The 15627-nt window shown below is 43.3% G+C and overlaps 1 protein-coding gene and 1 non-coding gene across 2 annotated transcripts in view; one reads left to right on the top strand and one right to left on the bottom strand.

The window, feature by feature from the left end:
- Positions 1-15627, top strand: part of GLI3 (GLI family zinc finger 3) — a 233771-nt gene that overhangs the window by 114798 nt on the left and 103346 nt on the right. The window lies entirely within an intron of this gene.
- On the bottom strand, positions 3411-3548 carry LOC119940515. Its single transcript, XR_005454988.1, has one exon. It is a non-coding gene; the product is annotated as a small nucleolar RNA SNORA7 (small nucleolar RNA).

The following is a 15627-nucleotide window of genomic DNA, read 5'->3' as shown; positions in this document are numbered from 1 at the left end:
GGAGTGGGAGACAGAACTCAAGCAAATGAGAGACTGACAGAGAAGAAGTGGGACTGGGGAAAGAGCACGGTCCTGGGAGTCAGAGGACCTGGGTTCTAATCCTGCTCCATCACTTGTTTGCTTCGTGACCTTGGGTAAGTCACTTAACGTCTCTATGCCTCAGGTTCCACAACTGTAAAATGGGGATTCAAGACTTCAGTAGCCGTTCTTCCCCTTACATTGTAAACTCTGTGTGGGTTAGGAGTTGTCTGACCTGATTATCTTGTGTGGATCTCAGTGTTTAGTACAGAATTTGGAGTGAAGTAAGTGCTTGATAAAATGACATTATTATACAGAGAGTGTGTGTTTGTGTGTGTGATGATATATATATATAAATGCATATAAAACTTGTGCCTGTTGTCTAATCCTTTAACAGCTTATTTACCATATGTTTAACTTGGTCACTTCTTCTTCGTGCACATATTTAAACTTTAATATTAATTCCTTAATCGTTTCTGAAGTGCTTTCTTGTTTCTCAATTGTGGTTTATCTTTTTACCAAATTCAGACCAGCCCGTTATTAGTTATCATTACTAATGAACTAATACTGAATAATGAACTCCTTGTTCTGTGCTCCCAAGACTTGACTCTCTCCATGTCCGTCCTCTCCTCCCCTCCCACCCCCACCCCCGGCCGCCACACACCGAGATGCCTTTAGAATGAGTTTCTCTTTGAACACCGCTTTTAGCAAAACAGCCGTGACCCTCATCCCTTTCACCCCTGCACCTTCCTTTGGCACAGGACGTGTGGATAACCACCAGACCTCTCAGCCCTCTCTCTAGGGTTATCATTTAGCTCCCAGTGAATGTGTGAAGTATTTGTGAAAAGGATTTTGAAGTGAAGTTCCACATGGCTGCCGCCGTGTCCAGGACAAGGCAGTATTTACCCAGGGCCAGAGGGTTTCTGCCTGTCAGTGGTTCTCCTCAAGTGTTAGGATTCTACTGCTAAATTGTTTGCCTTTCTAATGAAGTGAACTGTTTGTTTGAAATATGTGGCGGAAGGTATTTAAACGGAGTCTAAAGTAAACTGTGGAGTCATTCAAATAAGCCGTGTGTATCAGCTCTGTGAAGGGGAGGAAAACAATTTGGCTGCAGCTTACCTCTGGGAAGAGTAGTTAGGGAACAGTTTAAATAATAAACTGAACAGACGGGGCGGTTTGCTGCGGCCGAGTCCCTTATAGGGATTTTGTGATAGCTGCTGCCGTTGTCTCTACCGCTGCTGCTGCTGCGGCTGGTGTCTTGAGGATTTCTCCAAGCATTCCACGGTGGAGAAGAAAAAGTCTGATTGGCCCTCGGGGAGGGTAATTGTGATCTATTTATCTTTACTGGGATCTCAACTTCACCCAGGCTCGATTAAAACCAGCCCAATTAGAGGGCAGGCTGTAGGGAGCTATGGCCTGGTGCCAGGGTGACTTCGTTAGCAGTCCCAGAGCCCCTTGCCTTGTAATGGGCAGCATGTTGCAATATAAGACATCTGGTTTGGGGTTTGGGGTTTCCCCTCTCCCCATTCCCTGCTGCCAGTCTGCTGGGGCTAGGAGCATGAACTGGGTTGTTTAATCCTATTTGAACAGAAACCCAAGGGAGGTAAGTGAAGTAGCCCTTGATTCCTGCTAGGGGGAGGATTTGCTAACTGATGGGGAGCCCTCCAAACCCCATTTAATCCTCGATCCAGGGTGGAGGAAAGATGACCAGAAAATACAAGATAAACAAAGTTTGCCACGAGTGCTTCCCCGGCCATGCTTCTCCCATTGCTCCTGGTCAGCTCTGATCACTCACTCATTATCCACCGTGGTCACTCCCTGCTGCAGTGAAGCTCAGGAAGCAGGGACACTGGTGTCAGTGGTGATCACCAGGCCTTCAGGTCTATGCAGAAATGCCAGGTGGGGTGGCAGCAAGGATGGAGTGATGGGGGAAAGGATGAGGAAGAGATCAATTCCCCTTCACTTATCATTCAACTTCTTGCTGCCTCAATTGTCCCAAAGTAAAATGGGTATTCAATGCCGGTCCTCTTAGTAAGCTCCTAAGAAATACCGTAATTATTATTCTTAATATTGCCCTCTCTCCCCTTTTCCCCCAACCCTATTTTTCCCTTTCTCATTCACTCCCTGAAGACCAGCTGCTTTGAATCCTCACTACACGAACTTTTTTTTTGCAGATTTGAGGACATCTATCATCACTTTTCAGTCTCTTCAGCTTCAGGATAAAAAAAAAAAATCAACTGAACATTTTTCTCCTAGTACTTGTTTTCTGAATTTGTCACTTATTCTTCTCTTGTTTACCCTCTCCAGTTTCTCTGTATTCTTTCTCAAATGAGGTGGCAAAAATGGACACAGTATCAATCGATCACATTTATTGAGTGCTTTACTGTGTACCGAGCACCATACAAAGCTCTTGGGAAAGTGCAACTCAACAATGTTACAGACACATTCCCTGCCCACGATGAGGTTACAGTCCAGGGTATTACAGTGTTCTAATAAGGCTCCAACAATCAAATTATTTAATAATAATCATGGCATTTGTTAAGCACTTACCAAGACCAAGTACTGCAGACCCAGGATAATTAGATCAGACACAGTTCCTGTCCCACATGAGTCTCACAGTCTGAGACTGTGAATATTTTTTCCGCAACCCCTGGCTATCGTACTATATCCCAGGATACTGATGGCTTTTCCCCATTTCTGAGTTTGCCTGCTGTACTTGTGGTTGGCCAGTCTTTCCCCCGTCTTCAATTTTGTCATCTTTTTTTTCCTTTGTCCTTGTACCCAGTGAATTCCATCTTCTATAGGACAATTTTTCCAATCTGCCTTTCCTTTTGCCTCTTTTCAAGCCTTTCCAAATGATAGCAAACCAGCTCAATGTAGTGTCCCCTGCTGATTTAATGAGCCTGATTCTCCAGGCTCATTACCATGCTCCTTCCACTAGGCCGTGCTGGCTCCCCAAGCATATGGAGATCATTCAAGACAGAACTGGATATATTCACAGACAAGCAATTATTAAAGGTTAGCTCTTTGGGACAGTGAGTGCATTGCTTTATTATTCTCTACTTCCCAGGTGCCTACCCTTAAACTAAGTAGGAGTTCAATCAATGCTACTATACAGTGAAACATTAGGGATGCTAGATTATACATATCTAAACATTTAAATGGAAGCCAAAGAGTCTTGTCTTATGCCGTCAAGTTGTTTCCGACCCATAGCAACACCACGGATGCATCTCTCCCAGAACGCCCCGCTCTCCGTCTGCAATTGTTCTGGTAGTGCATCTGTAGAGTTTTCTTGGTAAAAATGTGGAATATGCCTCCTTCCACCCAGTAAACTTGAGTGTCCACCCTTGACTCTCTTCCATGCCGCTGCTGCCCAGCACAGGTGGGTTTTTACTTGTAGCAGATTGCCTTCCACTTGCTAGCCATTGCCCAAGCTAGGAATGGAATGGTTATGCCTCCGCTTGACTCTCCCTCCTATAGCCGAGACTGGTAGAGTACTGGAAACTCTCCAGGTGCAACCCTGAGAGGGGAAGCCAATGACTTTCATTTCCATATGTGTCCTTTTGCCCCATCACAGACAGGCTTTTGGGTTAGGGATCCCACTAATAATAATGATAATAATAATGATGGCATTTATTAAGTGCTTACTATGTGCAAAGCACTGTTCTAAGCCCTGGGGAGGTTACAAGGCAATCAGGTTGTCCCACGGGGGGCTCACAGTCTTAATCCCCATTTTACAGATGAGGTAACTGAGGCACAGAGAAGTTGACTTGTCCAAAGTCACACAGCTGACAATTGGCAGAGCTGGGATTTGAACCCGTGACCTCTGACTCCAAAGCCTGTGCTCTTTTCACTGAGCCATGCTGCTTCACTAGACTGATTGTAAACTTCTTGAGGGAAGGGATCATGTCAAGCTAACTCTGTTGTACTCTCCCAATCACTTGATACTGTGCTCTTTACACAGAAGAACGCTTTTTTTTTTAATGGTATTTAAGTGCTTACCATATTCAAGGCACTGTACTAAGTACTGAGGTAGATACGAGCTAATCAGGTTGGACACAGTCCCTGTCCCTCATGGGGCTTACATTCTTAATCCTCACTTTTCAGATGAGGTAACTGAGGCACAGAGAAGTTAAGTGACTTGCCCAAAGTCACACAGCAGACAAAAGGTGGAGCTGGAATTAGAACCCAAATCTTTGTAACTCCCAAGCTCGTGCTCTTTCCACTGGCCACGCTGCTTCTCTACTCAATGAATAGTATTGATTGACTGGGGATTCTGCAGGGCTGTGAGGTTTCTTTAGGGCCGTTTAGGACCTTACTGTGAGAGTCCCTCTAGGATTCTGACTGCTTCTTTCTCTCTCCTCCTCCTTTCCCTTCACTCTCTACTCCCCCCAGCAAAGTTGCTTTGAGCATTTCCCATCCAGTGCCCCCTGGGCCTCACGAGCCAGGTTCAAAAGCATTCGACCACACAGGCTATCTGACCTTCTGGTGGACACCCCCTCTGTCTCTGCCATGCCCACTGTTCCCACTGCTGCTGCAGGAAATCCTACAGTAGTCCGAGGAAATTACGGGCATGCAGGGATGAGAGAAACAGATGGGGTGGTAAGAACAGCAGGGAAAGTTCTCTGGGCCTTCTTTTCAGCACAAAAATGGCGATAGACACATGGAAAATTTTTTCTCAGTGCTAATGGGATACATGTGAGTGACTTCTCTGTCAATCCTTAAGAATGAACGGCAACATGTGCTTTTTTTTTTAATAACCCTGGTTAAAGAACCCCTTAAACCCTGCCTTCTTATCAAGAACATACGAAGCATTGTTATTAGTACAAACAGAAAGCTTATAAGCAAGGGGATTATTTTAAGGCAACAAGACAGTAAAAGCCTTTTCATGTTTCCAGTGTGCAGTAAACATTCCAGTAGAATTCCAGTGGCCTCCAAAAAAGCAACGCTAATAGCTCTAAGATCAGGCCCAAGATCTTTGATGTTCTTGCCTAAAACACAACGGGGGTGGGAGGAGAACAGGGTGAGGAAGGGGGGAGGCTATCATTTCTATCATAAGCATTTGAACTTTTGACCTTTTGGGGCCAAATAGCTTTTCCATGTGGGTGTAAGCGGAAATCTCAAATGGCCTGAGGGCAATGGGACAACACACGTTTTCTTGGCCTAGTTTTGGAAAAGTGCCAAAGGAGCATGGCATTGCTGACTGACTGCTATTGCCTTTGTACCTCTGCTTGGGAAGCAAGAAAGGGTAGGTGGAAGAAGCAGATGGAAATCAAAGGCTACCTGGTATCATGTGACCACCAGAACTGATGTCCTGACGCTCAGGGACTTGAGCTGTTGGCTAGTGAACTGAGGGATAAACTTCAAAGGTGTAACAAATTGCTAATTGTTTGACTGGTAAGCACAATTATGTGTCTGTGGTCTGGACAACACTGGCGTTGAAACCACAGAAGAGGGAAAAGGGTAGAAGTCTTCCCAGGGAGGGGATCATTAAATGAAAGTCTTCTTCTTCTAGACTGTGAGCCCATTGTTGGGTAGGGATTGTCTCTAACAGTTGCCGAATTGTACTTTCCAAATGCTTAGTATAGTCCTCTGCATACAGTAAGTACTCAATAAATACGATTGAATGAATGAATGAAATGGAAATGGCACCAGAGGAGAACACCACTGAGAAGCCACCGCTGATCTTTCACCACTGCTGCTGTCCTAATAATAATAAAAATAATAATAATTACGGTACTTTATTAAGCCCTTACTATGTGCCAAGCACTGTTCTAAGCTCTGCAGTAAATACAAGTTAATCAGTCCCTGTCCCACATGGGGCTCTCAATATAAATCCCTATTTTATAGATTAGGTAACTGAAGCCCAGAGAAGTTAAGTGATTTGCCCAAGGTCACACAGCAGACAAGTGGCAGAGCCGGGATTAGAACCCAGGGCCTTCTAAATCCCAGGTCCTTGCTCTATTCATTAAGCCACACTGCCTCTCACCCACTTCCTGCCTCTTGTTTGGAACACCTTACCTCTTTAAATTTGACTGAATTTAAATTCATCCTTCGCACCTTCAAAGCCTTATTGAGGATACATGGGCCAAGAGGTTTTCCCTGACTAGGTCCTCCTCCCACTCCTTTCTGCATCACCTTTGTGCTTGGATTTGCACCCATTATTCATCCCTACCTCAGCCCCACAGCACTTACGTACAGATCCGTAATTTATTGATCGATACTAAAGTCTATCTCCCCCTCTAGACTGTAACCTTGTTTTGGGTAGTGAACGTATCTACCAACTTTGTTACAATGTACTCTCCCAAGCACTTAGTATAGTGCTCTGCACACAGTAAGTGCTCAATAAATTCCATCGATTTAGTAATTGTAGTTTATAGTCAGTGACAGAGTTTGGAAAGTTGACGTTAAAAAACCTAGCCTTTCAGTTCTTTTCATTGTAGATCAAGTCATCTTTAGCTCCTTTCATTGTTCTCTTTGCTCCTCTTGAGCAAAGTTAGGAAAAGGTATTTTGCAAAGTTCCCATTTGGTCCAGGAATTGCTTCCTTTAGTTGCTCATTGTGAACAGGGAACGTGTCTGCCAACTCTGTTATATTGTACCCTTTCAAGCGCTTGGTTCACTGCTCTGCACATGTAATCAGTCAACAAATATGATTGATTGCAGTTGAGTGGAGTGACAGAGGAAAACTGAGACTCCCTTGTGGTTTTCTTTTTCTCTGTCAGACGTCAGCCACAGTATCAAATAGTTCTGTAACTATCAATCAGTCTATATGTTGCCAACTTGTACTTCCCGAGTGCTTAGTACAGTGCTCTGCACACAGTAAGTGCTCAATAAATATGATTGATTGATTGATTTACTGACCACTTTCTGTGTGCAGAGCACTGTACTAAGTGCTTGGAAGAAAACAATACAATAGAGTTGGTAGACACAATCCCTGCCCATAAGGAACTTGCAATCTAGCAGCGGAGCTAGTATTCCACCCGTGGCCACTTTCTAAAGATCACCCCTTTCTCCTAACCCCGAACCAGAAAATTTTGAACTTCCCATTCTTTTCTGGCTTGAGGTGCAATCCCTCTGCACATCACTTTCTGGAGAATATTCAAATTGTTTCACCAAGCACTTCTCCCCTTGCTGTCTCTTGCTAATTTTGCATATCATGTCCTGTTGTGAAGGACAGCTACTGAGTGAGCCAGCCTTTTGGAAAATAGAACAGCAGAGCTGTTGACTGTCCATTAGTTACTTGGCCATGAGTTGGTCTTGTCAGGACATTAATTTGTGATTTTCCTGTTCTCTCCCAGCCAGATCTCTCAGAAAGTAAGCACTTTTTGGGGAGCATTTTATTTCCAGTCACCTTCTTCTCTACATATTTCCATTCAATCTCTTTTCAGCTGTAAGCCTGGGGATTTCAGGGCAAGCGGAAAACCAGGAGCTTGAGCTGTGTGGGATACAGCATGCTTATTAATATTAATGCTTGTTTGCCCTCAGGACCTGATTTTCCTACTTCTCCTCTCACATTGGACATCATCCCTGCAACAGATGTCTGTAAACTGTTTCACTATAAATTGTTTTGCTAGTGCTAAACCCCATGTTATTCTCTTTGAGTCTTTGTACCTTATTCCTTCATCTCTGTCTCTGGATTCTCTGAAAGAGATTTGCAGATTAAATTTTACCCACTGCAAACCTTGCATGTGTATTTGCTGGCTTTGGGGATATATGTTTCCCACTGTTTAGTTTATCTTTATCACCCTAGAAGGTAGGCTAGAAATAGAAAATGTGTTGCTGATGCAGGGAAATAGAAGGTAATGATCAGGGAAGGTTCTAGTGTCAGATTCAAACATCTGAGTGGACAGTTAAGAGTTTGGGGTGTGTGGGAGAGAGAGATTTTTAGCTATGGAACACATACAGGAGGTTAAAAATGCTTGGAAAAGGGAAAGATCTGTTGTTTTTTTCACCATGTTTAAGGTAACATGTTTAAGGTAAGGTAAAGATATAGCTTTTTTTGGCGGGGGGGACGGGGAAAGCCATTCAGTAGCTAAGAGTAATCTTCTTTCTCTTATGGAGACCACGCTATTAAGTTTTTTAAGAAACATTGCATAAATCTAGCACTGGAAGGTCAAACACATACCTGTGGCTGGGTTGTGTACGTAGTTTTACATTTGAAATCGGGCTGCACTTAAAAAGACAACCCTAACATTATTAATGTTCTTTGTAACATCATTAGCCACATGATACATTATCATTATTAAATAGAATAAAAGGGAATTAAATTGGTGAATAGGCTTTCTTCATTAATGTCTTGCAGTTAAGTGTTACCAGAGTTCTCACGAGAGCAGAGAAGAGTGGTCTGAGGTTAGGGGAGAGAAAACTGCTGGATAGGGAAGGGGAGAGACGAAGAGAGTCAAAGTGGTGAGACCAAGAGGCCCGGAGAGGCAGAGAAGGTGTCAACACATATTTACAGAACAAACAGATATTCTCACACCAAGCAAGCAGATGGATCTATACACCCTTGCTCTCCTGAATGGTCTTGCAATATATAAAAGCACTCAAAAAATACCATTGATTGATAAAAGTTGGAGATGAGGAGGGAGAAAGGGAGAGAGAGCAGCTCCTGGCAATGGCAACCAGAGCAGTAGCATGAGTAGATATATTACTGGGAGTTGCAGGAAAAGATGTCCTCAATATTTTCTTTCTCTCTCTCTCTCTCTTCCTCCCTCCCTCCCTCTCTCCCTTCAGTTGCTTAGTACAGTGCTCTCTAATAAGCCCTTAGAACAACACTCTGCACACAGTAAGTGCTCAAATACCATTGATTGAATATGCACTTGGCTTTTTAACTCCTTAAGCACTTAGGTACAAATACTCCACTGTTTCTCCTATCTGTAATTTATTTTAATGTTTGTCTCCCCTGTAGACTAACAGCTCCTTGTGGACAAGGATAGCATCTACTAACTCTATTGCATTGCATTTTCGTGCAGTCCTTTGTACACAGTAAGCACTCAATAAATGCCATTGATTGATTGCTGCTGGAAAGCTGGCCTGTGAGGTTCAGTCAGCCGCAGTCTGAGAAGAGACAGAAAGATACCCAGCCGAGGTAGGATGGCTGTCTTTGTAGGCTGCCCACAGTACACTGCATCTCATCTGGAGTTATGAAAAAAATGAACCTTAGTGTTCCAGAATCTACATTGCCTAAACCCAAATTATGACCCCAGTATGGTGAAAATGCACTATGTCATCTCTTCTCCATTTATAATAAATAAATAATAATTTATAATAATAATGATAATAAATGAATAAATTATAATAATAAATTTGGAAGAGATGACATAGTGCATTTTCACCATACTGGGGAGGTTACAAGGTGATCAGGTTGTCCCCTGTGGGACTCACAGTCTTCACCCCCATTTTAATAATAATAATAATGGCATTTATTAAGTGCTTACTATGTGCAAAGCACTGTTCTAAGTGCTTTGGAGGTTACAAGGCAATCAGGTTGTCCCACAGGGGGCTCACAGTCTTCATTCCCATTGTACAGATGAGGGAAGTGAGGCACAGATAAGTTAAGTGACTTGCCCAAAGTCACACAGCTGACAATTGGCAGAGTCGGGATTCAAACCCAAGACCTCTGACTCCAAAGCCCGGGCTCTTTGCACTGAGCCACACTATGAACATGCTTGCTTGAAAACTGCCTTTCATTTTATTATTATTATTAATAATAATGATAATAATGATTGTGGTATTTCTTAAGCTCTTATTCTGTGCCAGTCACTGTACTAAGCACTGGGGTGGATACAAGCAAATTGGACTGGTCACAGTCCTTGTCCCACATGGGGCTCACAGTTTCAATACCCATTTTACAGATGAGATAACTGGGGCCCAGAGAAGTAAAATGACTTGCCCAAGGTCCCACAGCAGACATGTGGCAGAGTCAGGATTAGAACCCATGACCTTCTGACTCCCAGGCCTGTGTTCTATCCACCATGGTATGCTGCTTCTTGATTAATGGGAATTTATTTGGAAAGGGTGGGGGTAGTCATAAATACATAGTAGTTAAAGCAATAATGGTTATGGAAGAAATTCTAGCTGTGGGCGTAACTTGTCTTTTATTTTGTGACTTTATTTTCTTGTCACCTTGGGCACAAGGTCATTTCTCCAGGAGTCATATTTTTATGGGTGAATTGGGAATCATTTATAATTTGCTTTATTAGATTTATCCTAAACTGCACTAACAGGCCCCGGGGTCTATTATCATACTAGCTTATCTCACAGGGAAGTTACAAGGCCTCATTAACTTGTATTTATGTACTTTGCTGAGATCCCCAGATAAATGATTCTGCTGTACAAATGCAAAGTGTTTCTTTTAAGTTGGTTGCTTTTTGGTAATTTAGGAAGGTTTTTTGAGGATGGATAGGGTTCCCCACCCCCCTCAAAAAGCATTTTTTGGTGAAAATCTTATCATTTTCATGATGTACTGTACACACACAGCAAGTTTGCTGACCTTAATGGATGAAGATGACCAGCCCACCTCAGATGTTAAGAGAAGATCAGATCAATTCCAGACTTTTGGCCCCCTGGCCATAACACAAAATAGAAAATGCATTTGGAAGCAAAGTCACATACATACCATTTTACTTCTTTAGGGCTACTGATGCAACATCAAATTTCAACACAGGCAAATGAATATTTTAAAATAACCATTTTATTTTGATCATGGTTCTATAGCGCGTTTTGCTGTTGTAGTGAGGGGAGCTGAAAGTATTAATGGCTCGATTAATCATATTTATTGAGCACTTACTGTGTGCAGGGTACTGTACTAAGGTCTTGGAAGAGCACAACGTAACATATGTAAAAGATACATTCCCGGCCCGCAGTGAGTTTACAATCTAGAGGGGGAGACAGATATCAATGTAAATAAATAAATTATGAATATGTATTAAGTGCTGTGGGTCTGGGCGATGCAGAAGGGAATGGGAAAAGAGGAAATGAGGGCTTAGGGAAGACCTCTTGGAAGAGATGTGCCTTCAATAAGGCTTTGAAGCAGGGGAGAGTAATTGTTTGATGGATATAACAATAATAATGGTATTCGTTAAGCATTTACTACATACTAAGTGCTGGGGTGGATAAAAGTAAATCGGGTTGGAAACAGTCCCTGTCCTACTTGAGACTCACAGTCTCAATCCCTATTTTCCAGATGAGGCAACTGAGGCACAATGAAGTGAGTAGCCCAAGGTCACACTGTGGACACGTGGGGGAGTGGGATGGGAAGAGGGAGGGTGTTCCAGGCCAGAGGCAGGAAGTGGGAGAGATGTTGGCGGCGAGATTGACGAAATTGAGGTACAGTGAGTAGGTTGGCATTAGAAGAGCGAAATGTGTGGGCTGGGAAGTAGTAGGGGAATAGCGAGGTGAAGTAGGAGGGAACAAGGTGATTAAGTGATTTAAAGCAGATGGTAAGGAGTTTCTGTTTGATGCGGAGGTGGATGGGCAATGGTGTTAATGGCCCTTAAGGTTGAGGTCTGGGCCAAGTAACTCATTGCTCCTTCTCTCGCCCTGAAGACCACCCTGATGATGGCAATATTTCACCCCTTGGCGATGGGGCTCCAAGCCAATCAATCCATCAGTGGTATTTATGGAGTGTCTGTTGTCTGGAGAGCACTGCTTTAACTCTTGGGAAACACAGAAGTGTTAGTAGACATAATCCCTACCCTTAATAATTTTACAATCTAGTAAGGGAGGCAGACAGTAAAATAAATTACAGCTGGGGAGAAGGAATAGTGTAGAAATTAATGTACATATGTTCTAAGGGCAAGGTGTGACTAATCAAGTGCTTAGGTGAGGAGGAAGTGCTGACGAGGAAATGGAGAAAGAAATAGGGTGGGGCGATGAGAGATTAATCAGTGAAGACCTGTTGGAAGAAATGTGCTTTCAGGAGGATTTTGAAGATGAAGAGAGCACTGTCTGCTGGATTTGAAGGGGGAAAGTATTCCAGACAGGAGGAAGGAAGTGAGCAAGAGGTCAACATTGAGTGGAGAATGAGGCAGATTGAATCAGTTGGCTCGAGTGGAATGAAGTGTGCCAGCTGGAGTGGAGTGGAGGAAGAGAGACTAAGAAATGGATAGAGAGCTGATTGAGTGTCTTAAAGCCAATGTAGAGGAGTTTCTGCTTGATGTGAAGATGGATGGACAGCCATCGGAGGTTTCTGAGGTGTGGAGAGATGTGAGCAGAATGGTATTTTAGAAAAATGAGTCATGCATCAGAGGGAAGTATGGATTGAAGAAGGGAAAGACCAGAGGTGGATGAAGTCAGCCGGTCAGGCAGTGACCAGTGCCCGAATCAGTATGGTGGAAGTTTGAATGGAGAGGAAGGGCTAGATTTTGGAAGTATTATAAAGAAAGACTGCCTCTTCCACACGGTACACATGGAAAAACAGCAGAGTGCCCTTTCCAGTCCCTTGGCCAAAGGAGCTTCTGTCTCCCTGAAAACTGACAGGATAATATTTGATCATCTACTTAGGTAGGACTTTAGGGATGGGAGAGGAGAAGAAAAGGAAGGAATGGGCTGCCAACTTTGTTTTTTCAATAATGCTGATGGTTTCGGCTGAGCAAGTGTCATAAAAATAATAATAATGATGGTATTTGTTAAGTGCTTACTATGTTCTAAGTGCTGGGGCTATACAAGGTGATCAGGTTGTTCCACGTGGGGCTCATAGTCTTAATACCCATTTTACAGATGAGGTAACTGAGGCACAGAGAAGTTAAGTGACTTGCCCAAAGTCACATAGCTGACAAGCGGCAGAGCCGGGATTTGAACCCATGACCTCTGATTCCCAAGTCCATGCTCTTTCCACTGAGCCATGTCATTCCTTCTCATGGTCCCTATTTGGCCAGCAACATAGATTGCAAAAAGGTTGACTGAAGTAGCGGGACCAGTCTGGGGTTAGTGAACAGAAAATCTCTGAAACTTCCTCAGGAAGTGGCACTGTTATGAGCTCTCCCATTTCATAAGCTATTATTGAATAGAATCGTCATGATGGTTGAACTGAGAAACCTCAGAAAATGGGAGCAACATTAAAACTCTGTTCCTCCTGATTTGAAGTTCCTTTAATTCAAGTCTATGAGAGGAGCAGGATTGTGTAGACGCAAGGGGATTGTGAGCTAGAGTCACTGGTAGAATTGTTTCCTAAGTCGATAATCATTTTTATTTCAGTTCCCACAGATTAATTGTTCCTTCAACATCTGACATGTTTATAGGTGTGGAACCATTAAAAATATTACAGGCATGTTGTATATCCATGTGTTTGCTCAGCTACACACAAAAAGGCAATAAAATTAATGGGGGACATATGAGATATCCCAGTGCCTTCTTTTTTCTGAAGTCACCAAGTTAGGACATCTAATCTGGCAAACCCAAGACTGCTGAAGATAAAGAAGTCTTCTGTTTGAGGTTGTATTGAACAGAAATAGAATTTTTTCCCCTCAGAAATTTGAGTCTTTATCTTCTGGGGAAGCTCTTGTGTCCCGGGAAGAACCAGAATTGGTAAAAGCTTTGTTGTCAATCCAGATTACCCATGAGAATGCCCTCCCCATGGCCTCTGCTGTTGCTGCAGTACTGTAGTTTCCAAGGGCTTAGTTCAGTGCTCTGCACACAGTAAGCATTCAATAAATACAATTGAATGAATGAATATCTGAGGGCATCACCTGGCCCCTCCCCACTCTCAGAAATCTGATTTTTTTTTTGTCCTTGTTTTGGGTGTTTATAATGGTATTTGTTAAGTGATTACTCTATGCCAGGCGCTTTTCTAAGCCCTAGGATAAATACAAGCTAATAAGGTTTAACACAGTCCATGTGCCACATGAAGCTCACAGTCTTTATTCCCAGTTTGCAGATGAGGTAACTGAGGTGCAGAGAAGATAAGTAACTTGTCCAAGGTCACACAGCCGACATATGGTGGAGCCAGGATTAGAACCCAGGCCCTCTGTCTTCCAGGCCCATGCTCTTTCTGGATCCATGCCAGCCCCACTGCCTAGTAACCTAATAGTGGAAAGAGCCCGGGCTTTGGAGTCAGAGGTCATGGGTTCAAATCCCGACTCCGCCACTTGTCAGCTGTGTGCCTTTGGGCAAGTCATTTCACTTCTCTGTGCCTCAGTTCCCTTATCTGTAAAATAGGGATGAAGACTGTGAGCCCCCCGTGGAACAATCTGATCACCTTGTATCTCCCCCAGTGCTTAGATCAGTGCTTTGCACATAGTAAGCACTTAATAAATGCCATCATTATTAGTAGTAGTAGTAACCAATCTACAACACTGAAGGGATCCAACCTCCATCTCCCTATGAAGGCTTCCCCTATGTCAGGAAGGCCACATTGGCCTAAGTTTGAATCTGTCTACAGTCTCTCAGACCCATTGCTTCAACCACATGATATTCCAGTCAATCAATCAATCAATCATATTTATTGAGCGCTTACTGTGAGAGCACTATACTAAGCGCTTGGGAAGTACAAGTTGGCAACATATAGAGATGGTCCCTACCCAACAGTGGGCTCACAGTCTGGTCTGGGGCTTGTTCAGCACTGGTCTTTTCAGTTCTGATCTTTGTGGCTTGTGTTGGAAAACACAGAATAGTCCTCCAAGTGGCTAAGACTTTGACAAGCTTTGACAGGATAGTGGTCTCAACAAGTAAAGACTTTGGGAGCTGAACGAAACACTTCTCAAAGAACCTACCCTGGGTCAGGAATTGGATACCTATCCTGGGTGGCATCCCTGTGCCTCCCAAATTCTATGGGGGCACGGGACAGTAATTTTCACAAGTGACCAGACCACTGATCACACACAATCCTATTGCTCATGTGAGATTTCATTCATTCATTCAATGGTATTTATTGAGCACTTACTGTGTGCAGAGCACTGTACTAAGTGCTTGGGAAGTACAAGTTGGCAACATATAGAGACGGTCCCTACCCAACAGTGGGCTCACAGTCTAGAAGGGGGAGACAGAGAACAAAACAAAACATATTAACAAAATAAAATGATTAGAATAAACATGTACAAATAAAATAGAGTAATAAATACGTACAAACATATATATATATATATACATAATATATGTTTATGTATATCCCGATACTAGAGTAGAATGGAAAAAAGCAAGAGGAAGAGGGACAGAGAGAGTCAGGGAGGCAATGCAGCCACCTGGATATAGCCCAGGACTAGAATTTACCAGACAAGGGGCTCACAGTCTAATTGTTGGAGAAGCTCGGGATCTTATCCTCATTTTTCAATCAAGAAAAGTAAGTTATGTGATTTTCCTAAGGTCACATAGAGCTGGGACTAGATTCCAGGTCTCTTGACTCCCACCTCCATTTTTTTTCTCTGCTAGGCCGTGCTGTCAGCATTACTTTCCATCTCAGTTCCCCAGCTTCATTCCCCTGAAGTTGTGCTCTCCAACAGGCATTGTGGACCACATCTGTTCTTTGTCTTTAGTGAATGGAGAGGGGATGGTACTGGTAGAGGGGATGGAGGTGACTGAGTAGTTTTGGTGAGGAGAGGGTGGTGATGGGGAAGAGATGGAGTAGTTTGAGGAGGACGGGGGGGGTGTCTGGATTTATTAGGAAAGGCAAG

Source organism: Tachyglossus aculeatus, chromosome 18, assembly GCF_015852505.1.
Source record: "Tachyglossus aculeatus isolate mTacAcu1 chromosome 18, mTacAcu1.pri, whole genome shotgun sequence".
Classification (NCBI taxonomy): Eukaryota; Metazoa; Chordata; class Mammalia; order Monotremata; family Tachyglossidae; genus Tachyglossus; species Tachyglossus aculeatus.
Note: the sequence above shows the minus strand (reverse complement) of the source record. Positions and strands in the feature narration are given on the sequence as shown.